The sequence below is a fragment of the Falco peregrinus genome, chromosome 6 (assembly GCF_023634155.1).
Source record: "Falco peregrinus isolate bFalPer1 chromosome 6, bFalPer1.pri, whole genome shotgun sequence".
Classification (NCBI taxonomy): Eukaryota; Metazoa; Chordata; class Aves; order Falconiformes; family Falconidae; genus Falco; species Falco peregrinus.
Window position 1 is genome coordinate 40,366,102 of NC_073726.1, and position 21,694 is coordinate 40,387,795.

Consider the following 21,694-nt stretch of genomic DNA (forward strand, 5'->3'; position numbering starts at 1 on the left):
TTGCTATCACACAAGTGTTTCTACTGTTGGAGAGTTTCATCAGTTCTACACAAGGACGGGACTATGAAAATATACACTGAAGTCCCAGTCATTGGTGGGGGGAAAAACTACTTTTCCTTTTATGTCCCCAATATTTTCTCCAATATTTTATTTTTTCCATAAATTATTTATGAATAACATTTCATGTAGACTTACAGAGAATCATATAATGAGCAAAATATAAATGAAAAAATATAAAGCAAGGTATAAAAATACGCATCGGGAATAAGCAAGAGAACTGTCACCATTGACCAGTTTTGTAATTTTTTATTTTGCATTTTGCCTCATGAAGTCTATAATAAGCCCACAGGCTTACTATGTGGTAAGTGCTTCTGACGTCAGAAGAGTTGTGAAGATGACAGCCAAAATTCTGGCCGCTAAGCCATCAGCCTGCTCTAATGAAATCAAAGACAGCTTTGCACTCAGTTTTGAGCTCAGTAAGCAAAGAATTAGACGTTGAGGATTTAAACTTTGATAACAGGGATAACAAAAACAGCACCAAAATCAGCAGGTCTTCTCCATGAAATAAACTCAGTAAAGTTTTCTCCAATCAACAGCCATTGTAAAACTGCTAGTGTATTAACTATTGGCAAAACTGTTTAGGTTGGTTGGAGGTTTTAGAGGGTTGTTACATATGAAAAACAGACTTGGAAATTACTTTTGCACTTGCTTCAGTCAAAGGAATCTAGTATTTTTTATGTACCTATGGCTAAAACCAGACATAGGACACTGAGTTCTGAGGTCACAAAAGACTGAAACAGAGCTACTTGTGTCAGTGAAATATACACCCGTATTGCTTGCTTTAAAGGAATCCATCATTCTTTATTATAAAAATCTCTGGCACTGCAGAAGAACTGACTGTTAAGAGCTCAGCAAGGCTTAATATCCTTCATTCCATCATTCAGTTTCATGCAGGGGGATTATGTTATTGCTGCCCTCCCACATCCTTATGAAAATAAGATGTTTATCGTGAAGATTTGTCTTGTAAGTAAAATTGATACTGCATTTACAAATTATGTGTTACTTCAGAACACGTGGGATTAATTCTCCTTGCCAGCCCAGGCTCTAGTCTTCATTCCCACACATGCTTCCACAGCACATCTACCTTGCCTGTTGCCTCAGCTATGTCCAGCCTGGCTTCAAATCTTCTACTGGCCTTATTCACCTTTTGCCGCATTAGCTGTGAGTTTCTTGAGCATCTTCAAAGCTGTGTTTCTGCCATACACTTTGCTTGCACTCTTTGTCACTGTCCTACATTCCTCTAATTCAGTCCAAGTCACACAGCCACAGAACCACCTCCAGCACATCCTTTGCTCCACATTTCACATCCATCAGTCCTGAAATCTGACCTGAACTAAACTGATGCTTCCTTTTCTTTAAAGTTTGTCTTTAGAAGTTTCATATTTGAACTCTTAATTTTCTCACAAATGTCAGCAAAATATATGAACAAAAAATGTCAATCAAATCTATAGAGTCTGACAACTGAGGACTGCCATCATTCAGTCATTAATCCTTGTTACAAATTTTTAGGAGTCGTTGGTCTAAATATATTTCTTCTTTAAAGTGCTTCACACTCTTTTGTCAATATATCCTAGATAATCATTCAAAAGCCAATAGCAAATATTGTGCAACATGCTCTGGTGCATTGACTTGTCTTGCATTTAAGTAATCAATTAGTTTTACATGGATTACCACAGTAATCAGAAACTACCTATCGTTACTAAGTCAAGCCAAAAGGAAATAGAAAAACAGCACATTACCTGGCAGAGAGCTGCTGTCCAAGACAATGATCTGAACTTCATAGATACAGAGCCTTTGTTCAGTTTGAACATTTAAAGACTCTTTGGAGACCTGATTGGCTGATTTTCACACATGATGTTTGGATAGTTTATTTTGTGTGACCAATTGTCAAACCAGCCAGCATCTCAAATTACTGAGGTACAGGAGGTTATGGTGAAGCTCAACATTCAGAACACGATCCCAAAGAAGGGCATCCTTGGTTCGTGAATACTACATCATCTGTTTAGGGTCTCTTTCACAGTTTCTTTCTCTGATGTGCAGGATTTTTTCCTTATCATCCTCTGTTCACGTCCAAATGTGCATTTAGATGCTATACCGTTTAAAACGAGCGCTAGTATCTGCTGACACCTGAATGTAGTTTACGCCTACAGGAGTTCAGCACATACTGAGATGTTGACTGTGAACCTGCCTTTTAAAACATATATAAGTTAAGATCAGCATTAATAGGTGGGTTTCTTCCAGCAAATTAAAAATGTAATAAAAATGCTCTAAAGATCATCAGCAGAAGCTTACAAGTAAAATTGGAGGCACTCAGTGCAGCTAACAATTGCAGAAGTCTAATTTTTTTCTCATTTGAACAAAATTGTCCAGCTATTAACAGCAAATATGCAATTAACTTAGACTTTTTTAGACTGCTCCATTAACAGGCACAGTAAAGTACTGCATTAGGCTTTACAGAGCAATTAAAAAATTATTTATACTAATAAGCAATGTTAGCCACTACATTATTTTAAAAGCCATATTTTGCTGGAGATAATGCAGAGCTTGCTTCAGAACTCCAAAAATTATTTTTCATTATTTCTTAAATTTTACAAAAAAATCGCCATTTTTGTATGGGAAAAAAACCTGAATCACCTGCAATACTGATGATAAAATAAATGCATACATAAAAGAAAAGTTGTACTTCAGATCATAACTTCACTCAGGAATTCTAAGCAAAATTATTTTACAAGTTCCATCAAAAGCCCTTCCTTTTTAATTGCAAAAATGACCTTAACTATGTTATTGGAGAAGTAAACAAAAAGGTGTATGTGTCCTTACAATTGTTATTTGTCACCTTACTCACACACCATACTTGCCTTGACCCAACAAATGCTCCAAAAGATTCAACGACATGGCCAAACGAAACAGAAAAAACATTCTGACAATTCAGGTTTAAAAAAATGAAACTTTCTTGCCCTAGATATTCACTGTGCAACTGATATGAAAGCCTCAAAGCTCTTAGAAGTGCTTTGTTTGGGAATTTTAGGCAGTCTCTGGGACAGATTTTATGAGCAAACTGCTGCTACTTTCGCTGCCCACCACTCTGAATATTCACAAGGAAAGAATTCTCTCAATGAATTTCTTAATTTATCTGAAAACAATGATGCTAATGATGATCTGCATTTCTAAGACCTGTGGCAATCTCTCACAAAAAGACAAGTTCTAGAACTACTGAAAGCACACCCAATGTGAGAGTTGCCTAAAGAAAAAGACCAGCCTAATCATGAAAAAATATTATCATTTAATTGATCTCTATACTGTCTAAAACTTTAATTTGTATCTGAAACGGTTCCTTTGGAAAGAATGAAATATATTGGAGATAATACGTAGCAGTGATGGGTAGGCATCTAATGTCAGACTGTGGGGAGGACTATTTGCAAGGGGTGCTTGCCGCAGCACTGAGGACAACAGCAGGAAGGCAATGTGTTTGCTGACACAAGCACATAAGAGGACAAAAAGGGAAGTAAACATGGGTTGCTGAACTCTGATGGAGACCCTGTGGTGACAACAATACCACGTTTCCTATTATTGGAGAGAAATAGGAAGCAAGGCATTGTTCGTGCTGGACACCCTCTGTTAGATTTTGACAACTTGTGTTTAGTCCCAGGTACAGCTTCTCGCTTGTGTCAGCAAAGCTGCTCCCCCCCATCGTGCCCTTTGGTGGCAGATCCTTCCTTCCACAGGATCCCCATCCCGCCCCAGGCAGGGGAAGAGAAGATCATCTCTGGCCTCAAGTTTTCTGCATCCGTGAAAAGCAGCCACAGAAGGAGGGATTAACAGCAGGCACCACTGCAATATCCCTAGAAGACGAGCTTGCAGCTGTCGTCTGAGGATGCTGATGGCAAGGTCAATATGAGCAAGCACAGCCCCACCTTGGCATCACACTGGCAGACTGCAGCTGCCTTTTGTACATCCACTTCAGAGAGCAAACAGAAGGGCTTAAAGCTGTGCCTACACTGAGGCTGATCTTCTGAATTCAGGGAACCGAGCATAAGATAGAAGGTCAGAGCTAAAGCTAAAGTGTGCTCCTGAGTGACAGAGCTAATTGGCACAGGTCACGCCAGTGGCAGGCAGCTGGCCTGCAGTTCACCGTCAGCTTGACCCTGACAAAAATAAAAGTTAATACCATCTCGGACCATTGTCTATAAAAACGTAGAGATACTAGCAGGGCCATTACTCCACTCACCATACAATACTAATCTGGCAGTGTATTTTGTGGACAATAATGGTAGTGGGTTTTTAAATGTATATCCAGCTACTTGAAAGATCCTCTGAGACAGGTGTCTAGATGTAGTTGCTTTACTTCACCTTGCTGCCTACTCACACATAGGCATATATTTATTAAATTTCACTATTCCTTCCTGGAAGAGAGAAAGACACCAGAACAAGGCTGAAGTTTTCTTCCAGGAGCTTTAACTGTTAAAATTGAAGTTAGTTCACCATAACCATTTAGTCTGGATGCCGACCTGAACTACAGCTCAGGTTGGCTACTCACTAATATCTGTTTCAGTCCAATGTCTGTTTATTAATAGACACTTGAAAAAATAATCACTTTTCCACACAGCCAAGTGATATCATCAATAGTACAACAAAATTTTTTCTTCAGTCACAATCCAAGGATGTTGATTTTCTTGAATGGATGCTTTACATTAGCAGTGGCATAGTACTTAAAGCTATATAGCAGTTTGTTCTAAGAACAAAGGTTTGGTCACAAACTGTTTTCTGTTGGTGTGGTACTTTTTTTTCCAGTCTAATCTCCTGCAAGACCTTAGATATTGGGTGACAATCTCCATTTCTCCTGTTTCTCCTACTAGTATATAGTTGTAGCTTTTCACATTTTAGGAAAGACTTAAGTTTGTAATAAAGCTCTGTAAAATATTCTTTGGTTTACAAGCAATTAGTGACTTTTTCTGATGTAAGGGTGGGATTCATCACAGACATATTCAGACATCGACAGCGCTAACATCTACATGTGATCTGGATACCTAGGTTCCACTTATATTCAACAGGCAGAAATGACTTCAGGGACGTTATCTCAATGACCTGTTTTAGACATCTAAGCCATAATGAAATGGTACTTGGCCTACAAGTGCCCGTATGTATATATTATATAAAATGAGTCTAGATAAGTTGCTTAATTATAGCTACCTATGCTACTGAGCTCTGAATTTGGATTAACCCAGCCCTTTATGTTCATAATATAGGTTCTTTGTATTGCAGGGGACTGAAAACAACCCAGTTCCTTTTTCCAGTCTAACACTTTCAAATCATACATGTTTTGGGGTAGGTAGGAGGAGGGTTTTCCAGTTCGTTTATTTAACTCTTACAAATTAAGAAAGTGAAATATATACATTCTAGATTCTAAAAATGTTCTGTCTTCTTTGAAATAGATCTACAGCATAACAGTATAATGCTGAAATCCGAAATTTTGTAATCTTTTCTGTATTGCTGAGAAAAATATGTTCAGTTTGGCTGAGTAATGAGTCTTTGAAAAGTATATGCTGCAGTACCCATATTTTGTTGCTGTGTTTGTAAAATATGCAACTCGGGAATGTTGCATTATGAACATTTTTGTGGCTATCGTGGCTGCAGAAAAGAAAATTTATGGAAGGTGCAGATAAACTATCTCATGCTTTATGTACATACCATAGGCAGCTAATACTTTCTGAGAGTAAATCTTCAAGTCAAGTCTTGTCTTGCTAGACAAAAGACAGTGACAAATTTAAAACCTGCAATTTGAATTCACAATTTACTCAACTAAGTCACTGCATAAACCATCCAATTAAAACTTGAAACAATGTTCCGTGACTTACAGAACAACATTGAGGACAGCTTGCCTTACGTAAAGGCTGGGCAGTGGCCGAGAGATGCAAAATTGGAGAGGCAGCATTTTTAGAGCCAATTTGTGACTGTGCTGATTCAATTGCTAGTAAGACATTAATTTTTGTAATACATAAAATACTTTGTCTCATATTTCTCCAGAATTTTGTGAGACTGTATTTCATAATAACCAAATATGTGGCATTCTAAAATTCTACAAAAAATGCTTGGTATTAAATATGATTTCTTGCAAATGTTGGAGTAGAGGCAGCAGAATATATTTTACTCAAGGCAACAGAATAACAAGGACTGTCTCTGATGACGCAGATACCGAATATGCGTCAGGGACTGCTCACAAATGACCACAAAAACAGTAACTATTTGCCAGAGATACTGCCAAGTCTTTCTGAATACACTCAAGAATATAGTAAATTTGTTTGCAGAAGAAAAAGGCCATAATAATTTAAAATGATTCTCTGTGAATTATTCAAAAAGTATTATTATTCAGGCCTGAAGTTTTGTTGGCTTAGATAACTGCAGATACACAAGAGCTTGAGTAATAAGATCTGCCATAGGGTGTGACAGTGCACAAGTTTGAGTGCGTTAGGTATGAAGAAAATGCAAATCTGTAAGGCATGTTGCACGTTACATTGCCCAACACACAGCCCTTTGGGCTGATTCTTGCCTGATTCTCCCGCAAGCACTCTTTTTCAGTGGTTAGCATCAAGGGATAGTAAGGAGTGAATGCAGACCATAAGGAACCACAAATGGACAACAGTCCTGCTTACCTGGGCAATGCAAAAGACAGAGATCTCATCTGCCTCCAAAATGGCAATACCTCTCCCCTCTTGTAAACCACCTTTCAGAACAAGCCAGACACATCGGTGGGTTAAAGGCTGCCTGTACACAAGTTGCAAACACACAGACTAAAGAGGAATATCGGTAGTTCCCTTCTCAACACCTGTACTTCATTGCAGTGGCACTGTGGCACAGACCCATGCTCCCCCACCCCATCCCTCAGCCTGCCTTAGCCTGCCAGCCCTCCCCAACGGCGACTGCGGCTTCAGCCTGCTCCATGGGAATCCTTGCTGCCCCCCTCTAATCCCCCAGCCTCAAAGGCTCACTCACCCCCTTTGCTCCAACAAATTTAGTAACACAAAAACAAACCAGCACACAAAGTCCAAGGTAACGAAAAACTTACTTAAGGCTTGTTCACCACAAGACTGATAGTTCATGTCTTGCCTCGTTCCCCGATTTCCCTTCAGTCATCCTCACTGTCTTGTATTTAAATGTATCTGTATGAATATATGGATAATCGTACTCAAACTAAATGCAATACCTGCAAAATAAATTTTAAGTCTAGTGTATCAGGGCAGATTTAAGCTGTGACTTATTTGAGTAACACCTAATGCCTTAAAAAAAAGTATAAACTTGGCCACTAACATTCTTGCTTCTTTAAAACACTGCAGTAACTAATGAAGAGAAAACATGCTGAAGTCACTAAAATATGTTTGCAATTTTCCTGTTTTACTCAGATCACTTCAGATTCTTATACCAAATTCCTTCCTTTGTCTTTCATAAATTATTTGCAGGCAAGTGTGTGTTTTTTAGAGTAGAAAAATACCTTTTTCTAGTCTGATCAGATTATGTATGTGAGCCTAATTCACTGGAACTGAGCGTGTACATGAGACTTCCCGAGTATTAGAAAATAAAGGATGCTCTTCAGAGGGGAGAGGATGCCATAAGGACATTACAAAATGTAAGTGAAAAGGAAAATGAGCTCGAATGGACTGGTACTAGGACCTTTACTGGCATTTTAGTTTTTAAAATGGCATACATCTTGTGAAGGCCTGTAACTCTTAGCTTTCACTTAGCAAACTTTTATAGTTGCATATTTATTATGTTAAGCAAAAAATATTTTCAAGTCTGTTAAGAGCATACAAGATGGTCTCCAGTTTGAAAATCTATGATTTGCATACAAATAGATAAATTGCTAAATATGTGTTATATTTGTTGGAGGTACACTCAGCTCTTCAACTAGATTTGGAACGTAATTAAGGGAGGCATTTAAAGCAAGAAAGCAATAAATGTAGGTGCACATTATACTGGGAACATACAGTTGTACTTGGGTATATATTACTTTAACATATAAGCACAGGAATAAAAATATCAGCAACTGATGAAGTAATTTTGTTTAAAGACAAGAAGGAGATATAACCCATAGTGATTAAAGGGTGTAGTATAATGTCTTTCTACTTTGCCTAGAGGGGCAGCTGTGCTGGCAGAAGCTTTCACCCCTGAGGGATCAACTCTTGGCTGTAGCTTCTACCAGGGTAAAGCAGGTTTATTTTTATGGGCAGAAATCCACATAAATCCTGCCAACTGAGGCTCCTCAGGAGACAGCTAAATTTTATGCAACTCCCAGCTGGCCTGAATACCGCAACAGCAGCACCTTTCCCTTACAGCTCACTTATTTTTGCTCTCTGGACTAATCAGCTTCTTTCAAGCCACCGAGAGTACATCTATTTGAGATAAATACACCACCTTTAGCTCCCACAGGTAAAAGATTCAGATCAATGTACAGGTTCACTTTAGCTCTATAGCAGCTATTTTGTGCATGTATTTTTTAAAGATAGTAACCCCAAGCAGTAACACAAACCGCCTCTCAAAAGTCAGCCCATGGTCCACAACAGAACTGTTCAACCTGCTCTAATACTTATGCTGCTGCATTTCAGACTGAAATTAAAGCCAGTGCTCTGTATTCCCTCCACATTGAGGCACAGAGGTCTTTTTAGGTAGCCCATGCTACTATGGCTTTCCTCAAAAGCAGGGCAGAAAACAAGCTGGTGCATGGCTGAACTGCCTGAGAATCAAAGCCCAGCAGCCTGACAGCTCATATCACATACCTTTCCTTTTTCCTCTACCTTCAAGACCTTGTGTCTTCTCACTGCTGTCACCACCCTTTCTACTCCGGCTTAAAGAATCACTGCAACACCCTCCCAAGACAAGAAATTACCAATTCTCTGAAGGAAAAAGAAAAGAGTCTTAAATAAGCTCTTCTCTCCTTAGGACAAGTGATAGTGCCTCATGGTTCCCATTTGCAGCAGAAAGTAGACAGCCCTTTTCTATCCTCAGCAGGGCCCAGATAAACAGTCCTACCAAATGAAGAATTAAACAGGGATTCCCTCTGGCAAGGTCAGAGAACCAGATGAAAATGACCCTGGGAGCACAAGTTCAACCAAATACAAAAAGTTCCATGCTCAGTGGGGTTTGGTTAAATAATTCAGGTCCAATCTTTTAGGAACACAAATACAAACCATTCCCTCTCAATGGGGTAACAGAAACAAACACAAAAGTTAATGTACCCAGCGGGGATTGACCAAACAGTTCAAACTCGCCTTCGGAGCAGCAAGAATAGCTATAAAGCAAAAAACCTTAGCCACTTGGCACTGGAAGACAGACCCTGCTCTGCTTTGGTTGGATGAGTGAAAACTTCCTTGATTACAGGAGTCCTTCTTTCTTTACGAGGCTAAATTTACTATTACACGCTGACCAAAGAATCATCCATTCAGTTCTGCCAGTTCACATGATAAGTCAAAGCAATGTCAGTGAAATGTCTTCTCCAAGCACTCGATCCCTCTGTTTTCTTACTGGGTGCAGGTTCCACATCTCCTCACAATCCTGTACTCCCAGCTTGCAGGCTCTCCTCCATCAATCACGTGCTTTCTTTCACACTGGTCTCCTTGTAGGAAACGCTCTTCTTTTTTTATCCATCAGGATCTACTACTCCTATGCACGTGGTCACAGAAGTGTTCCAAAGGAGTCAAAAGTTTCATATGAAAAATACATCTACATGTATAGAAGGTACTCATGACAGATCAATATAAGCTGTAAAAACCACACTGCAACACTTGAACTTCCAGAAACATCAAACGAATATACCTGCACTTCTTCCAGTGCTTTCTTCATTCCCCTACCTAATCTCCTACTATACGGCATATTGCATATTTCTTCCTATTTTTTTTTTGTATTCGTATACATACACACGATTATTTCTATTAGAAAACTATCTACTCACTTATGTATAATTAGTTGCCATAACAAGAAACAAGTAGATGCTTCCTTGAGACTACACCAGAATGCAATATTCTCTGCTTATCAAACAACTGTTGTTCAAAATACTTATAAAATAGGCCGTTCAGCATGCGGTTATAACTTCTGATGTCATCCTGTATGAGTGCTAGTCAGAAGAGAGGCCTGATTTAAAAGTAGGATTTAAGCTTCGGTTGTTAAGAGATAACAACCTACTTACCCAGGTTCCAGTAACACTGAAATTAAAGATCCTAATTTAGGTGGCTAATTTAGGTTTCACAAGACTATTGTGCTGCATACAAAAACTGTTGTTATTTATATACCTGGGATAAAACCGGTTAATGGGAGGAAAGGAAAAAAAAAAAAAGAAAAGTAAAAATTTGTGACTACCTTATTAAAAACATATTCTGAATCCTCAATAAACATATCATTCAGTATTCTGTAAGAATGCTATTCTATTAGACTAGCAATTTAAGTATAATAATTTAAAAGTAAGCTTGGCATGGTCACTACAGTAGCTTTGCTAATTTTTCAGGAAATAGCTACAAGAACAAAAAAAATACCATGGCTTCATAGGTAAAATACATTTGCATTCAGAACAATATAATTTCAGTCACCATTTTAGGTATACAATATTTCAGCAATGCTAAAGTATATCCAGAAGTGCAAGCTGGTTAGCTAGTGAAGGAAGAACATCTTGTTTTATTTACACCTTTCTATGCTATCACATTCAGAAGAACCTATTGTAATCATGGAAAGGACAGGCTTTTGTATCCTGTTACATTATGATCACAATATGACTGTATTTTCCAGATTGCCTAAAACAGCGGAAGCCACTATTACTTTCTTAATCACAAAAATAATTCTGAGCTAGGAACTGTCGACAGGATCAACACTCCCATATGCATTTGGGTGCTGCTGGACACAGCCACATACAAGTGTCATATTCACACTTCACATGTCAGAGCTCCTTTTTCACACTTAAAGAGAGTCACCTGCGCACATGCTGATCAGCCTAACAAACAGGCGCAGTGGGATGCGTTACCAGACTGCATGCTGCTGTGTGGCTTCATGGTGCTGCACAAGCTTTAAGTCAGGAACCATCCCCCTTCTGCCCGCCCATTGCTTAAGCACCCAAACAAATCCATACAGCAGAGTCCATATTGTCTCCCACTGAGGTGACAGGCCATCACTACTCAACATGATGTTTCTAGCCTTTATTTAATTTTACAGTATTAAGTGTAATGGCTTTGAATGCATCTTACATTATTTGAAAAATACTCCTGTAATTTAAGACATTCTCAACCACCAGGCTAAACAAAGACCATAAAGTTCAGCAATTGCATTTTATTTTTAAGGTTGCAATATTAATGTTTGAGAACTGCACTTCTCAATTGTTTGTTAATTTTTTCTCATATATTTCATGTTCGTTTCTTTATTAACATCTTGTTTTATGCATCTACTGGTATACATGACAACACTGCCAAGAATGGACACCCATTTGGTGATCAGACTACACAGCTATTCATCAACAACAAAACCTTGCTATGGCCATCAATTATCACACAGAAATCATAAAAGCAGAGATCAATATTCTCTCTTACAGCTTTCTCAAAAATAAATAAAAAACCCTAAAAATCTGAAGAGAACTAAAACCCACTCTGACTGAAAGTATGACACATTATTCCACTTCTTCTAGCTTGAAGATATTTGCCTCTGTGAAAATCCTCAAAATAATATTTCCTCACATTAACGTCTCTTTCTCTTCTACTCTGTTTTCACCTTCTCCATTTGTCGTTTTTCTCAGGCTACATTTTTAGTTTACCCTAATTATAACACCTGAAAGGCAGAATTAAAAAACAGAAGGGCAAAGAATGTAAACATTTGTAACTCTAAAGACAAAAATAGCACGATAAAACATAAATACTGGTTACCATGGAGAAGCATCATCTGTGCTATATAAAAGCTGTCCCACAAGCAAGCATGTCTCTGACAGTTTCCAGGTTTAGTATGGAAAACCCAGTATGCCAGTAGGATGAACAGAGCAGAATAACAACTTCATACTTTACCTTGAGGTTTTTATTCTGATAAATGGGGAGAAGGAAAATGCTCCCGCAGAAGGAAAGATGGAAAAAGAGCGACAGAGAAGATGGACACATGAAAGTATTTGTTTGGAAACAGAAAAAAATCATTTTGGTAATCATTAGGAGAAATAATTTCCATTTAAACTCATCAGGCAAGCCAAAGCAAGTGATCCGGAAGACAGACTGAGTCTTCAGAAGCAGTCAAGAGTCTTCTCAGCCATTACTGGGTGTGAACCATGAGTAACCCTTTTTAAGCCAGTGGAACTGTACAAGAGGAGGGGAGCTCAAGTTTGGACCTGGAGTCACAGAAGCAGGAAATGCCAATCAAGCAACAATGACATATTCTTTGACTGAGAGAAACCACCACAGTGCTTTTAGGTCTCAGTTTTAAATGCCCTTCCTGGGTTTCTCTACTGCATTTGAGTTTGGCCCTTATATTCATTAGCTCTGCTTATAAACCTCTTTCACTATTCTAATATAGCTAAAACTGTAACAGGCCATGCACAGCAGTCATAATGCTCTAGTGTTATAATACATCATTACGTGTGAATCAGGAAACAAGGTAAATTGAAATAAATAACCCTCATATCCAGCATAACTACATCAAGACATCTCTTTCTGGATAACTACATCAGAAAAATAGGAGAACAAAAACTATGTTATGCCTCTAACCAACATAATTATATCTGCACATGAACAAGAAAACAGGATCTCCTTTTTTCTTATTCTTCACAAATACAGTGCATACTTCATGCTTTGTAAATACAGGCTATTACAACATATTCTTTTCTACCTATTTTCCTTAAATATACAACCCAGAGGTCTCAAAATACACACGCTTTTGTCATTGCTTGCTAAAATCTGGTGTTGTGGCTTCTAATCATGGGCTACTGAGTCCCCTGATTCACCTTTTGTAGAGTTGGTGAGAAGAAGGGAAAGAGGGTGCCTAATGGAAGACAGGGAGTTAGGACCCCTGTGTGATACAATGAGCAGAGACCTTATAAATTCCTCAGGAAGGAAAGGAAGCCTTTAGATTTACACTATGTACAAATTCTTATAAAGCTGTACATCTTAAAAAAGGTTTGGTAATGGGATGATAGGCCCATTGCCGCCTTCAGCTTCCAGCACTAATTTCCCTCCACAGCCTGGTCTGTTCTCTTCACCAGCTCCCAGATGCAACCCCTTGCTCACTGAGCTAGAGACTCTGTCCTAGGCACATTTTCTCTGCCCCTGAATCCAGTCTTCAGTTCCAGTTTGCAGCTTATAACTCACCAATTCCCATTTCTAACAACATTGCTGAGAACACAGGGTCCAGTACCCAGTTGCAGACCCAAATCCATCCCTGGCATAACATGCAAAAGCAGTTAACTTCTAGAAAAGACTTGTTTGGTGGAGAGTGTACTCAGCAAAGGTTAAATTGTCAAGGAATTTAACACATAAAATTCCAATTGTTAAGAAATCAGACATCTACATTCCCATGCGGAGCTTATTTGCACCATTAACTTGTTCTTTTTCTTTTTTGAACCTGCCCTGAGGGCCATATTAAGAACACAAACTATAGGAACTCATTTTGGGAATCGCAACTCCTACGGCATTTTAATTCAATAGCATGGCAAACTGTTGAGACATCCTACAATTTAAGGTTTCCAATTTCCATCTCTCAATAAGGTCAGCAGAGAAAAGCAGCTATGTCTCTCAGAAGACAAGTTGTTATAGTTGGTAGTTTGAACTCCTGTGTCACTTCAAAAATTCTAACTTTCACTGCCAAGTATTTATATCATTACCCCAGAGATTTGAAAAAAATGCCACAAAGCACTTCATTTGTATTCTTAAAAAACCCAGTCTTAATACAGGTAATTTCAAAAGTGTGTGCTAAAAGTGTGTTTCTTTATCTGCAATACTAATCAAATGCATTACAGTAGGAACTGATTTTGTTTAAAAATATCGAATAAACATTTTGTGTGTATGCTTTTGCCATTTTTGTCAGCACAGAAATGGTAAGTTCTTTTTGGTTTCTTTCTTCACATGTTTTTAGTACTGTAAAATATGTATTTGTCTCTATTTCTTTAATGCAGAAAGCAAGCACTGAGAAGTACATGTCTGAAGTTGACACTATGAATCTGAAACTAATAAAAGAGGCTAATTGAGGTTTCATCTTTTTTTGTCTCCTTTTTGCTTGTACCATAGAATGCAAGTGTGTCTAAGTGATGAGTGGCAAGCATGAATGCTAATACCTTAATTAATCTATTTCTATGGAAAAAAAAAAAGTCATTTCCATCTGTTGGGATAATGTAGTGCTGTTTTGTGACTGATTTTACTAATTTCTATTGCACAGAATACATGCAACATACATCACTGCACTATCATTACCACCACTGTAGTGACAGCAAACACCTAAAGTTCTTTGATGCCAAACACATTTTGAACACCATTATAATGCTTTGTCACATGTGCTAGCCCTAAGTGCCAAACTTGCAAGTGCTGCCAACAGTCTGCAGTCACTGAGGCTGTACAATGGGAGGGCACTACACAATGGTCATGCCTGAAACTGCAGTGGGAGTCTGCTAGCAGGTGTGGGAAGATGACTTATTCTAAAAGACCAGAAATTTTAAAAAATATATAAAGATAAGAAAAGCCATGAAATACAGGAGGTGTTCTGAGCTGTCTTCCATGCAATGTGCTTTCTGAGCATTCCCACAGCACCTTGATCATCACCTACCGCAGAGTACTCCACTGGAAAACCCCAAAGAGAGATAAAGTGAAGTAACTACCAAGCTTGCTGTCAAAACAACTGGGAAGTGTTCTTTGGGGGATACAAATACTCAGGCTGGAAGAAAGCAAACACTGTTTAAACAATCCTGCAAGTCTGGGCAACTCCACTCCATGCAGTTTTATGCTTTGACCATTGAAATCAGATGCTGCCATTCATAGTAAACATGTGAAAAGAATATCAAATTCATGAACTCTGAAATATATCAACTTCTACAATGTTTGGGCTTTCTGCAGTTTGTCAATAGCTGACTTAAAAGTGTAAGTTTCCTACAGTCTAAAGTTATTAGCCACTTCTATATGAATTACACTATTATTCAGAGCACTGCTTGCTTTTTGGGTGGAACTGCAACACATTCAATTCTTCACATTCAGCAATCACTTTCACCAAGTTGAAAGAAAATGCATCAACAACTAAACTAAAAAAACCAATGGCTTAAGTTTGTTCACTAGGGCTTCCTGATTTGTGAATTAACAGTAATTCCATTTCTTAACATCTTAAGTCTTACAACCACAAAGGGAAAGAGTGTATCATGCTAAGGCCCCATTCTTTCCCATTAATTTTCCTCCTTCATTTGTGGGAACTTTTTTAATTGCCCTATTATGTTACTATCCTTTTGGAAATGCTATTTTTTTAATCTGCAGATGTTTTTAATGCACACCTCTGATTACATATTGCTGCAAGTGTCATGAGACAGGAATGCACCATGTCCCAAAAATGAAAAAAATACTAGCATGTAACTGGAGGTTTGACCTTGAAGATAACAAACAAAGGAACTACTTAAAGATACTGCATAAACTAAAATTACAAATATAATCAACAAAAGAACGAGCTGATGATGATGAATCTACACACACATACAATATTAAGGATTAATAATATTGAGATTTACAGGGGGAAAAAACCAAACTAAGACCCTTTCCAGTTTGTCATCCACCATGACCTGGTTAGCTAGACATTTGCTCTTCAATAAAAGCTTAATATTATTTTGATTGCTTGGCTGTAAGACCAACAGCTGTAAGAAATATCAGAAAGATGTGACAGATTGTAAAGCCAAATAGAGCTCCCAAGTCAGCCTGCCCAACATCCTCTACTCCTCAAGTCATGGAATATTACCCCCTTACTCCCACAGCCCAATTACTTTTGTTTGAAAAATGCAAACTTTTCTTCAAATGTTCCAAGATTCACAATAACATTTTGAAAGTTGGCACAATGTCTCACAAATACATGCAAGTCAAGAAATGCAGATCTGGACTGAGATGCGTATGTTGGATGCAGCCTGCATCTCACTTTCCTTTGACACATAAATCAGTTGGTCAGTGAGGTCCTTTTCCTATCTAACCTCCTCCTTGGTATTGTGCAAACATTAGGCCATATATATTACATGAACAGATGCAGAAAAGAGTACTATTCCATATCAATGATTAATGGCTATGACCTAACTTTTTAAAATAAAAATCAAAAGATAATTACATTTTCATAATCACACCGACCTTGAAACAGAAAATTCATTTAACAGCACAGATTATTAGCATAGCACAAGAACACTTTTCTTTTTTTGATGCTCATATAAGAAAACGGACAGCTTTAACTCCAGCAAATGGTGTAAGGGTACAGTTAATTTAGAATTATGTTCAGACACCATCTTTGCTAAAGCAAACATCTCCTCAGGAAAAATGCAACTCTTTAAAAGCATCTTGTGATGTTGCAATAGGAAAAAACCATCAGGTGAGCTGGTCTCTTTTCTAGAGCTGGAAGGGCTCCGATAATAACCAGAGTTACTGAAAGCAAAACCACCTGCTCATCATAAAAAAATGACAAGGTAATTTATTTAAGAAACAAAGGATACCAAAGAGGACTATTTTCTAGCATAAATGAAAAGAAAAACAATGGGTGCCAGAAATATACATATATATATATATATATATGTATATATAAAGAAATAAGAGAAGTATGACATAGTGAACCAAATCCAAGAAAGAAAAGTAATGAAAGAAAAATGTTTTAAAAAACATCAGCTTGAGATTCAAGGAGAAGTGCTCTCTTCTCTCCCATAACCTGCCTGTCCATAAATAACAGCTCCTCCTTTAAAGCTGCCCAAAGCATGTCCTGCCTCCATAAAACTCAGATTCTAGAATGAGGATTTTGCCATAGCAAGAGCTGAGAGAGCTTAAATACAACATGCAATATGTACTCCAGAGAATGACAGACAGAATTAAGGTTAAAGACCTGGATGGATACTTGTTTTAATATACTATTAATGATGCATTCATTTACAGTGAAAATTGCTGAAACAGAATTTTGATTCTCTTTACTGCAGCTGTCGAGCCACAATGTTTAACTACACTGTTTCTTTGATGTATCACTTTATAATATTTCAAAGTCTCCCCCTCTACATGTAAAATACCTGTTCACTTCAGTCCTACCACTACATAACCCAACGAGTTTTCCTACCCATAAAACGTGTGAATTCAGCTTTCTGCCACCCATGAAGACCTTCCATGAAGACCACAGTTGATATTTAGGCTATTCCACACCTCCACCATATAAATAAAATGAAGCTAACTTCATTAACCAGATTTACTCACAGCTGCCATAAAAGAAAATCCGTAACCTCCATCCATCCTTTGCTTATTCAGAATGATTAGCTGTTTTGCTCTGAAGCCACATACATCATAAACACTATGTTGCAAACTAAGCTAGCTGGGCCCTTACAGATACACAGAGTTACAGTTCTGTAATAAATTGCACAAATAATAGAAACATCTGGAGTATAATTTCTCCTCCAAATTTATTCTACCATGTGGAAGCGGTAGATATTCAGCACTCATTCTCAAGTATGATATTCAAAGTTAGCAGACAATAATGGAAGGAGAGAGGAGAGTACTGTCTTTAAAAATAAGAAGGGAATCACACATTATTCCCAGATTTAATACTTGTACATAAAAGCATTTACCACTTTATTGAACCACTTGTCAGTTTCCTCCTTCCTTTAAATATCAGTCTACATCCCTCTGTCTTGAAGACTAACTTCTGTATCATGATTCATCTAGACAGAGCTGAGGCAATATTTTGTTGGCTCGATTGGTGTGCTGTTAGGTTTATGGCCCCATTCCTGCAGCGGAAGCTGCAAGCACCTCTTTCATTACTATTTGATAAAGTAACTTGAGAGCCAGAGATGGATGTCACTATGGAAACAGGAGTGACTATTATAGAGACCAATGAAACAAGGATGGACGCCTCCATGAGGCATTGGCTTCCTTCAGTTTCTTTCTTTTTCCCAAAACAGCTTCTGAAAAATGCTATTACATCTCTAAACATCATTCTGTTGTGTTTTGTTTTAAGTATCCACCTGACTGGAAAAGCAGTGGGAAACGTGTGTCTGTTCTGCATCGCTGCAGGCCTGAGAGGTACCATGCCCTCCTAGGAGTACCAGGGGACACCCTGGCCTCTGAAATGTGAACAGGGCAAGTTCTCAGTCTCATCTAAGGTTGCTGCAGTGTCTTGCACGGGCCAGTTTGACAACCAGGAACCCAGGACACAGAGGTCTCGGAGGGCACAGAGAACTCCTTTTCTCTTGGGATGACTGCCCCTTGCCAGGGAGACTCTTGGGAACGTTTCCCTCATGGGCCTTGAGTCCACTGTGTGATGGCAGAGGTCGAGTAAAGAGAACGATGGAGGAGCGTTTTCCTGGCTCTGGCATCAGCTACACTGGGAGCTCAGCACACAACCACTGACTAAAGCCTGGAGATAACGCCCGCGCTACCGGCTCGGCGCAGCCCAGAGCAGGGTGACTAGTGCTGCAGCTGGCACGGCGCAGCAGGGGGTCCATCGGGACCCACCTTTCCCAAGGTCACCTCGACCACAGAGCCGTGACACCAGCCTCCTCGCAGGCCCGCTCCCGGTGACGGCAGCGCTGCAGCGCGGCTTTGGCCGTGCTGCCGCCGCCGCGGCTCCCCGCCCACATTTCCCAGCGGAGCTGCCCCCGGGGCGGGGGCGCCCCGAACCGCCGCTCCGCTCGGGGCGGGCGGTGCCGCCGCGCCCGGGATGCGGCAGAGGCGGCCTCGGCGCCCGGCTCGCCGTCCCGCGGGGATGCGCGCAGCGGCGAGGGGGCGGGATGGCGCCGCGCCCCCCGGAGCTGCGGCCTCGGCCCGGCCCCGCCGCCCGCCTCCCTGCCCCGCTCTCAGGGCCCGGGGCGCCGCGGGCTGAAGGGCCGGCGGGGCGCGACGGGGCGGGCGGCGTCTCCCTGCGGTGGCTGCTTTGGTACCGGGGGGCAGCGCCCACGGCGGGGCGGCGGCTGCGCCCCACGCGGCGTCCGTCCGTCCGTCCGTCCCTGCGTGGGCGGCGGCTCGTGTGTGCGTGGGTGCGTGTGTGACTGACAGTGCAGCGCGCACGGCGCGGTGGCAGCCGCCCTCACGCCGCCGGCCGGGGGCCACGCCGGCACGGCCCGGCTGCGGCAGCCCCTTCTCCGTCCCCCGGAGCCCTCCCCGGCTGGGGCGACCTCAGCGGCCTCGCTGCTTCTCCTCCTCCTCCTCCCTCCTGGCGGGTAGGTTACGTTACCTGGTCTCTAGCTCGGGCTGGATCTAATCCCGCGGCCGCCGCCGGCTCCTCTCCCTGCCGCGGGGGTGAGTGGGGTAATTAATTTATTTATTTCCCATGAGGTGTCCTCGGCAGCGGAGCAGCGGCAGGGAGGGAGGCCCGGGTGCTGCTGCGGGGCCGACGGGGCACCGCTGTCCCGGGGGTGCTGCCGGGGAGCGGCCGAGGCGCTTCAGCACCGGCGCGGGGGGGCGGGAGCTGCGGAGGAGCCGCCTCCCGGGCTGCCCAACCCGGCTCCGCGGGGCCGGCGGGGGCGCGGCGCCCGGCCCGGGGAGACGGAGCCAGCGCGGCAGGGGGGACGCACCGCGGCGGGCAGCACCGGACCCCCGCGCCCGCCAGGGCGAGCCGTGAGCCCTCCCCGCCCGCCCGCCCGCCCGCCTGCCCGCGGCCGCCGCCGAGCGTGGAGCCCCCTCGCCCGTAGGCGCGGCCGGGGCTGTGCGCGCTCCCCGGGCAGTGAGGGGCGCGGAGCCCCCCGCCGGTGCGTGCCGCGCCCTCCGCCTCGCTGCCGGCGGCGCAGGACGCGGCCGCCCCCCGGCCCCGGCCCCACCCCGTTCTCCTCCTCTTCGGCTCTGGGGATGCCAAGTATTGCGCATCACAGCGCTGTTTGCACTCGCTGTTCTGCGGAGAAAGTTATGGAAAGTCACATCAAAACGTTGCTGCTGTTGGGGGGGGGGCGGGGGGAGTTAACAGAGACCTGTTTATGCTAGACGCGGCGCCTTCGTCTTCTGAAGCAGGAACACAAATTTGGCCAGTTGGCAATCAGCTGTTGATTAAAAACTTGGTCACCAATTCCTTTGACCCTTTTTTCTCTCCATTAAAAAAAAATAAATAAAAGTTACAGGAACTGTTTTGTGTCTGTCATGAACATCTTTATGAAAGTGGCCACTTAATTCTCCAGAAATTCTGTCCTTAAGGCTAAAATCCTGTAAGGAAAGAGATATAACGTAATCCTATAATTGCATGATTAAAGCCTTTGCCAGAATGCCTATTCTCATGGGTAAAGGTTGCACATTATGTGCAACATTTAAAGTAGTGTGGGGAGGCCGGATTAATTACAGTTGTTGGCATTATGTTGCAAAATATGTACAAAAGTAAATGTGGTTATCATGTGATCTTATTTTAAAAAAAAAACCAACACTTTATTGCATGTGTTTCACTTAGCCAGAGCATTGAGGTTCTTTACAGACGTGTTTAGGAGCTGAACCTGCTTGTGTGTGAACAGGAGGACGGAGAACTTGGGTTGTAGTTGACGATACTCCAGTTTTCTGAGCTGCTAGTGAAGGAAGGAAGGACTTGATAGGGTTTTCTGTTTATTTTCCATTAATAACATTTTAATCCCTTAGCTAGCATCAGCCACAATGAACAAACTTTTTTAAAAAATAATCTGGAAAGGAGCATGACATCCCTCAAAAAAGCTGCAGTATGGGTGGCAATACCTATTACACATCAAAAAATCCATCCATAGAGGGCTGCCATCTTGAAGCACAAGTTCGTAGCTTTGGCTCCGTTGTTTGTGAATCTGTTTCTTTTATATGAGAAGTGTTAGGCATTATTCTGTTTCAAACTATAATCATTAAACCAGGAGACACACCCAGAAATGTCAGTAATGTAACATTTTATCATTCCTTCTTTCTTTAGGATATTACTGTTATAATTTATGTATCATCTGCTTCCACTGCAAGTTCGTCAGATTCAAGAGAGAATACTGTGTCATATGTTAGTAAAGCAGCCAGGTCACTGCAGTCGCAAGGAGCAGCAAGTAGTTGACTGGTAGAGACAGGAAACATCTTTGTTCCTGAAACAGACTGAAGAGTTTGGAGTTGTTTTCGTGACATCACATAAGCCAAGTAATAGTTATGTACCTGAGTGCAGGGACATTTTTAGGAGCAAACGTCCATGGTGACTGCCAGGGCAGCTCGTGGAAGTCACAGCTGCGTTAATTTAGATGGTGGTGTCAGTCATCTCTTGTGCAAGTACGTGAAAGGAGCCTGTGTCCTGCATGGTCACAGTGTATGGCCCAGCAGCAGGTTGTACTACAGGCTTTGGAAGACCAACAAGCACTCAAGGGGGACCAACTAAGCCGAGCGGAGGGAAGAGCAAACGAGCAGTGACTATTGGGCATGCAAGCAAAGGCAGCTTGGGTACAGACACCCATGGTCAAACACACTGTCACTTCCAGGCAGGCCTACAATTACAGGATAAAAAATGTGTAAATTAAGATGAAATCTGA

At 41.3% G+C, this 21,694-nt stretch overlaps 1 protein-coding gene across 1 annotated transcript in view; it reads right to left on the reverse strand.

Annotated features, from left to right (window-relative positions):
- The window catches only part of SLC16A7 (solute carrier family 16 member 7), an 82,879-nt gene extending 61,939 nt beyond the window's left edge, over window positions 1-20,940 (reverse strand). The window contains exon 1 of the mRNA XM_055808426.1: window positions 19,429-20,940. The gene's annotated coding sequence lies outside the window, so the exon portion shown is untranslated. The remainder of the gene's footprint in view (window positions 1-19,428) is intronic.
- Window positions 20,941-21,694: the final 754 nt, after the last annotated feature.